This window comes from Epinephelus moara, chromosome 17 (genome assembly GCF_006386435.1).
Source record: "Epinephelus moara isolate mb chromosome 17, YSFRI_EMoa_1.0, whole genome shotgun sequence".
Taxonomy (NCBI): Eukaryota; Metazoa; Chordata; class Actinopteri; order Perciformes; family Serranidae; genus Epinephelus; species Epinephelus moara.
In genome coordinates this window covers 11,885,423-11,893,384 of record NC_065522.1, presented here as the reverse complement: position 1 = coordinate 11,893,384, position 7,962 = coordinate 11,885,423, and the positions used below count along the sequence as shown (strand labels likewise).

At 40.4% G+C, this 7,962-nt stretch overlaps 1 long non-coding RNA gene across 1 annotated transcript; it reads left to right on the top strand.

Annotated features, from left to right (window-relative positions):
* Positions 1-5,090: 5,090 nt before the first annotated feature.
* Positions 5,091-7,706, top strand: LOC126404145 (uncharacterized). The gene is made up of 3 exons (XR_007571409.1): positions 5,091-5,622; positions 6,283-6,388; positions 7,565-7,706. It is a non-coding gene; the product is annotated as an uncharacterized LOC126404145 (long non-coding RNA).
* Positions 7,707-7,962: the final 256 nt, after the last annotated feature.

Genomic DNA, 7,962 nt, shown 5'->3' with positions numbered 1-7,962 from the left:
AGAGGTAGAGCACAAATATTAACATGTTGTCTATAAGATGATCAGACTGAAGATATTGTCAATACAAAGTTATTTGCAGCTGCAGCTTACAAATACAATAGTTCTATTTTTAGGTTTATGAGAATACTTTTAGATACTGTTTGATACTTTAGGACACATACTAACGTTTCCAGTTTGATTAAATTTGAGTTTGAATTCATGATTTTGTGTGACAGATGAATATCATTAGAATGTAAATGCCAAGAGGTACAAATGGCGTATGTAATCTTTTATTGATCATTTTGTTTCTGTGAAGTATCTGATGTCAAATATTTATAACTTTATGTGGTATTGTCTTTTCAAAAACAAAATCTGATTAGGTATGATATGCAGTTGTTTAAAAGAAAGTTAGAATCAATTTGCTTTCATTTCTGTAAAGCATCTGATGCTAAATATTTACTTTTTCACTGTATTAAAAGATGTCAAGATGTGGGTTATACGTGAGACAGTTTTTGTCTTGCTTTACTGGCTTATTTTATTGATTAATTTAACATTTGTAATGTATGTTTTTATTTAGATTTAAGTAGCTCTATACGTTATGCAGAGCATATTTATGATTCAGAGTTTGGGCCAGGATTGTCTGCATATGGCTCTCAACATTTAGGTGGCTGAGCCAGCTGCTAACAGTGCAAACAGTGCCAACAAGGTAACAGTGTTGGCAGAGCTAACGTTTCAGAGGGTGGGAGTTATGCTTCTGCAACAATGCTGTGCCACCACCATAGGTTGAGATGGGGTTACTCGTGGTAACCTCCATATACACGCAGTGCATAATGGCAGCTAGCCTTTACTGAGCAAACAGTTGTTCAGTGCTATATTAATGTTCTGAATATAGAATTGTGATACAGAGCTACTTTAAGTATCTTTAAGTAACTTTTTAAAATGTATGTTATCTCTTTTCCATCAAATTTAGAATGCTTTTGTTTCTGTGAATTATCTGATGCCACATATTTATTTTAATGGAGGATACAATCATTCAATCTAAATGTGGTGGTGTCAAAATGTATATATGACAGAGTGTCAGTGTTACTCTTAGGCCACTTAATGTCCTCAGTCAGATCTGTGGGGAACTGTCATCCATGTAATAAAAGCTGTAAATGGGTCCTATTGTAAAATCTTCCACCTTTGATTTTTACTCATAATAAATTGATTTCTGTACATGTCTCGATTCCGGCGTCCTGTATTTGAAACCTTTTACCATTCTTGGCTGTTACAAACTGTGAATAACACTCTGATAAAAAAACCCCAAAAAAACAGCATCTTGTCCTCATATGAGTTGATAGCATGCCATAGATAAAACTGTTATCTAGTGTCGATTTGCCAACAAGCACTGGAGGTGAGTACTGAATATTCCAGTTAGATAACAATTCTGTTTAATTACCCTCAGAAACCCATCAGACAAAAAGAAAAAGAAAGATTAACCAAAGATGCTGAGGTTTGTTGGAATGGTGACATCACAGGGACACATGCCACAGTGACCAATGTCAGTGGAACACTGGATCCATGGGCATAACTTCACACTGAGGTGTGAAATGTGAAGGACCCTGGGAAACTGAGTTCACATGACTTTTCTTTGTCTGATGAACAAAGGAGGCCACAGCGGCAATTTTGAAGAGGTCTGAACTTACATGTCCAGGTTAGAGTTGAACAAATGAACACATCATCTGCAGAGTCCAGTGGTCCTAACACCATCTTAAAAAATCTTTTGCTTTCAATTTTATTATTAATATTTAATAATGTTTTTGGGTTACATGTGTGCTTTTATTTTTATCACTGCTGATACAGTAAAACGAGCGAAAACCTGAGACCTACAGCAAGGTGGAAGACAAAAACGTTATATCAAGCTTCATAGTAGTTATTCACGTCAATACTGCATCAAAGACTGATATTTTTACACAGCAGTGACAGAATAAGTATCAGTATGGCCTTTCCAACAATGGTGTATGCAGTTTGAACTGGGAATTAAAGTGAGTTCTGCCTCAAATATATTTGAGGCAGAACTCACTTCAACTTCAACTCTATAGAGTTGAACAAAAAAGAAATAGCAAGTTGAAAAGTCTTTTTACCTGCACAGTGATGACACCTGGTCAACAATACAGGGGATCTGAGTAATTCTAAATCCAAACTAAAGTTTTAATCTGATGGATGGATGGAACATGGCAATGAAAGAATCGGGGGAGTAGTGAATGCGGCACGAGAGGAGAGACACAGGGACAGATTGAGCAGCAGTATGCACACGTGGGGCAGACTGTGACACACCACCACAGAGAGCCCGCGTTAAGTATGTACCAAAGCTTTAAAATCCTGCCTGTTTAGTTGCAAAGTTTTGATCGTTGTTTTATTTTAACCTGTGCAAATAAAGTCAAACTCAATGACACAATGACTAAAGCCCAGGTCAGACCAAAGATTCGCGACATGACGCAACCGTTTTAGAACCTTGCAGAGAAAAGTTGCAGCAGTGTAAACCGGCCGGTCTGAGCATGACTCAAGCCAGCTGATGGTGTCACCTGCAACTCAGCTGGTCAAATCGCCGGCAGCTAGTTTTGGAATGTAAAGCACATGACCTGTTTCAACAGCCTATCAGCTTGTGGTGAAGTCTGCTAGTCAAGTGAAAACAACCGCAGACGGTGTGTTCGCTTGCTGCGGGGGGTGCTCTGTCCATGCAGAGCGCTGTTTCCTCACGATGTGCAGGTGTCAGGCGGTGGGTCACTGCTGCTGCTCACTGTATGTGCTCATGCCCCCACCACCACCACACACACACATTCTCACTGATTAATTGGTGCTGGTTATTAACATTAGCACGGCATATTTATTATGAATACAGTCCTTCTGATGCTGGTTTTATTTATGTTTTTTCACCCTTTCATCACTACCACAAATGCAACTGTAGCCAGTATCTCAGTATAATTATCCTCATTCATATTTTAAGAAGATACAAATTATCTTCCGTCAGAAAATAACCCTGTGAAGCTGAAAATCAGTCCAGAAGTACAGGGAGTTGTTGCATGTAGATGATACACCGTCTTATCTAGTTGCACTGGTGTGAACCGGGAGGTTTTTAGAATGTTGCAGAACGGCATATTGCAAGTAGTTGTCTGTTTCAACTCATCGTATCACAAATCTCTGGTCTACCTGACTGTGTAGGCCTCCAGTGTTTGAATGTGTAAGATGTGTTTATGCCCAGACTCCACTCCCAGTCTCTCCTGTCTGGCCAGAGAGGTGGGTGTAATCCCCTGTATCTGTTTTTGTTTTCTCCAGTATCACAATGTTTTTTGTCATCTGTCAATGTATGGACTGTAGCGTACAGGCTCTATTCATAAAGTTGTTGTGTGTTTTTTTACAAACCACTAACTTCAGGTAATGATAAGCTTAGTTTATCATATCAGTTGAATTTATTAAAATGGAAATTTTGCTTTATTAGCTTGCTACTTGCAAAGCTATTTTTATATTTTTTTTTTACTGCATGTCAAATCAGCGTTTTCTGTGATGAGAAAAACAGTCAGCTGAACAAATAGGCAGGCAAAAAAAGTTCAGTTGAAGTGTTTACCATAAAATAACAAACTTAAAGCCACTACAAGGAACTTTTAACTGGATATGCAAAAGTCTCTCGTTTCTGCTGATGTCTGTGCGTGACCTACAACAGCAAATGAGACCATCGGTGTGAAGATAAGTTATTTCTATATAGTGTATATCCATACCTTTAGGAAACTGTGTCCGGGTCCGCCCCAGGTCGCTTCCAGGATGAAACGATTTACAGCACTCAGACGGCACACGTCATCTTACCTAGCTGCTTACATTTGACTAGTAGTGAAATGAAATAGTGACTCTTATAAATAGTCGCTATTCCTCCTCCTCGACCCGACGTCTGCGGGGAGTTAAAATAGCAGCAATCATCGGGTAAAAGTTCTGTGAAAGCACTGGACTCACCAACAGTCAGCCACGTCTCAGTCACACAGAGAAAATCCAATCCTCGGGAAGTCAGGAAATCCTTCAGGATAAACGTTTTGTTCGCTAGCGATCTAGCATTTACCAACCCAATCCTGGCAGGAGCCGGCGGGTCAGCTGTCTGGAGAGCCACACACAGAGGCCGCAGGTTGCGCAGATTCACCCCGCGCCAGCGGGGATGAGGAGAGCAGGGGCCGTGAGGCGGGAACACCTCATCCGGGCCGACAACAGGTACCAGCCAGGTGTCGACAGGGTCCAGCGAGTGCCGAGAAATAAAGAGGCGAGGCACTGCTCCATACTCAGTCCAAGAAGCCGTGGAAGTGCTCGCCAAACAGGCCTTCAGCCTTACCACCCGACCGCTGCGTTTACCCCCGGCGGCGGTGGCGCTTACGCCGAAGAGGTGGAGCTGGGGCGCGGCAGAGGTGAGCTGAGATCCCCGACAGGAGCGGGGGCAAAGTTTTCCCATCTTGTTGTTTCATTCATCCCCAAAACAAACACATGCGCGAGCCAGGTAAGCGTCTTTACGACAATACACGCTAGAGCTCATGGGAAATGTAGGCTTCATTCCGACAAAACACAACCGCTTTTGTCCACAGGGTCGCCAAAATCAACTCAAAATGAAAGTTCCTTGTAGGAGCTTTAAATTAAAACTGTCTTCTTTTCTTTTTTTTATTTGAACGTGTCCTCCAATAACATGACATCATCAGTCGGCCTATTGCTCTCTCCCTTTCTCTCTCCTCTTCCTACTTAATGCATTTCTCTGTCTTGGCCTCTTTCAGTCAGCTATGTGGCTCTGTCAGTAATTCAAAAATAGGATTCCAAAATATATTTTTCAGTCACTAAAACCATAATAAATAAAAGACAGTGTAGTGTATTATCATTTACTCTGAAGCTTTGGAACAGATGACCAGTAAGGGGTCCAGGGTCAGAAACATATATGGTCAGGGTCAAGAAGATATTTATAGCGTAGGTCAAGGATTGGTGAATTCCAACAAGAATGTCTTTCTGTTGTCTGTTTGACTTTGTCTCACATTTCACAAACACCACCAGGTCTATATAAGCAGGGTATTTGGAGCTGTGTTTCAGAGCAGTTCACATTGGCCGAAGAACCCTCTCCAAGCATTCTAGATGCTTGATAGATGCTGTACTTCTTGTAATAAACCTTTTCTTTAAGCAAGCAAGACGGTGTCATCTGGAGTCTTCTTCATCACCTTCACATCATCGCTATTTAATAAACAACAACAGTCATATAAACAATAACAAAAAAAAAACAGACCTATATTAAAAAGTTTTTTGGGGGGACATTAGAACATGAACATGTCCTGCAAATGTCTGTCCCCTCTGTTCCTACTTAACACTGTTCTCTGTCTCTCTGTCTCTTTTCTCAGCCCTTGTGTGTGTATTTCTCCAGTGTCCACCGCAAATCCACTAAATACAGTCTGTGGGCAACAAGTCAGAGACACGTTAAGTGCAGAGCCCTTGAATAGAGAGTCGCGTCATCTCCATTCACTCTAATGGGCCATTTTTTCACAGCAATGGCGGTTCGCGGAGCCTCTCAATAGTTCCCGGATGTAAGCGGCACATGCTAGCAGCGCAATGGAGTTACAGCAGAAAAGACCGGCTGTGATGTACTTTTAACGGGTAAGATGTCCAAAGACTCAAATTTTACATTATCAGCACAACTTATCTAAATTAACATGTGCATTAAAGCTTGTTAGTGGATTATCTCCCATTAAATTAGTAGATTTATGTAATGTTAAAAGATAAGATAACAGATTAGGCTAGGACACTGTACATACTGTACACACCATACAGGTAATGCTAACCATGAACAGCCTGTTAGTTTTAAATTGTCTTCTCCTAAACCATTTTATCTAACATTGGGAAGTTAGAGTGCTTCCAGTCCTGATTTTTTGCGAGCCAGTCTGAGTTAGATATTAGCTCAGTTAAATATGACATTGCTGCGTGATTGTTGAGTGGAGGAGGTGAAATGAAACAAAAACGTAACTTATGGTCTGTTTTTTAGGCTTTGTGATTCTGTTGAGTATACCTGTCTATAATATGTTACAGCTCAGCTGATATTACATTGATAGCGAAGTGAGAGGGAAGTTTGAGGACCTGAATGAGATTTAAAACACAAGATAAGTAATTTTGATAAATGAAACATACCAGGCTAAATGGGGAATTATTCTAAATACCAAATGTATGTATATATTACTGTGTTATACATATGATCATGCTAAACATATATTCTATCACAGTATTAGATATGTAATCTTGTATATTTGTAACCTGCTGTAGGAGCACTGGGTGGTGGCGGAGCAGTGATGCTGCAGGACCACTGTGTGAGAGAGGACGCTGCAGATAAGTGCTGAGTCGACCTTGGTGAGACTTAAAACTTAACAAGGTGTGTTTCAAGTAGTTCCAGAGATAAGGAATCATACTTAATATGTATTATACTGCATTTTATATTAATTATATAAGTAATTATATTGAATATATAATATATGATATACAGTGTTGGGCAAGTTACTTTGAAAATGTAATACATTGCATATTACCAGTTACCGTCATTATAATATTATAATATTAGTAGGCATTATAAAATAGAAGAGGGTCATGTTGTTTCATAGCGGCTAATTAAAGCACAGAGAGCTTTAATTACAGTTCATTAACTTACAAATCCAGTAGTGGGCGATATTGCATAGTCTAATGAAGGCTCTCCTCTGGAGTGCAGATCTGACCGATTCACGCATTCACATACAGTGGTTACAACTTTGTATTAAAATCCCCTGCTTATATAAATAACAGTGTGATGATATTAAACAATTAAATAGCCTAGACCTTTTCAAATAAACAGATAACTGTGGACACAGGGACGACCAGACACAGGATCAAAGTCTGATAACTTATGAGATAGGGATGAATATTTGAGAGCCAGTCATATGAAACACAGTAGGCAAATGCTGAGGTTAGCACAACAAAAGCAAATTGGCTTGCCAGTCAGTCACTATGACAAGTGCAAATTAATACACCAGAGCTGGTAGACCCACCTGCTGGTTTCCAGTGTGCTGATCAGTTACAACAGCACCCAACACTGAAATATAAGTAAACATTTTAAGGAATTATACTGCAGTGATGCTGCGTGCCTCGTGTCAGGAGTGCTGCAGGATGAGGACCATTAATGTTACAGTTCAGGAGTGGCAATAACAATGATGTTACAGGTCCAGGGGTGCATTGTGGTGCAGGGGCGCTCACAGCATGATGCACAAAGATGGTGGGAATTAAATCTGCTCTAAGCTTTGTCTTGCCCTTTTTGGTCTTGGCAAACTGGTCTGCACCAAAATGTGCCTGCAGTGACTTCCCACACACAACTCACTTTTGTCTACCCACAGACATATCCCATAGTGGTTGAATGCAAACAGTATTCGGGAACACTTTATACATGAGACAACTTCAAACAAATGCAATTAAAACTGATGCCACTTGTCATACTTGTGCCTTATCTCACAAGGCAACGTCAGACCCAGGCATATATACGTGTGCCTAACCATTTCTCCTCTTTCTTTTTTTTCTCTTTCAGCACAAGAACAACAGGGGGATTCAATGGAGCCTGAACTCACCCCGCAATGAAACAACCCCCTTACCCTGAGTCTCAACTCCGTGGGTTTTGCAAGCCTTTCCCTGTTCCTTATTTTTAATAAACCAAACACTGAGCTTCCCAATAGTGTGGTCTTTGTTTGTGGAAATGTGCTAATGCAGTATTTGAGAATGATAACCTTACATATTTTTGTTGTTGTAGTCTGTAGTGAGTCTCAGGTTACTCCTGCTGACTTAGGCCAAAAAAAAAAATTCTCATCTCTGTGTCAATGAAGAAATTGTGCATGTGTACCTCTCTCTCTAAACGACTGGAACATCCCCACACAGCACCATGGTGGAGACTGTACGAGAGGACAACACAGAAGGAAGGGCACAGACAAA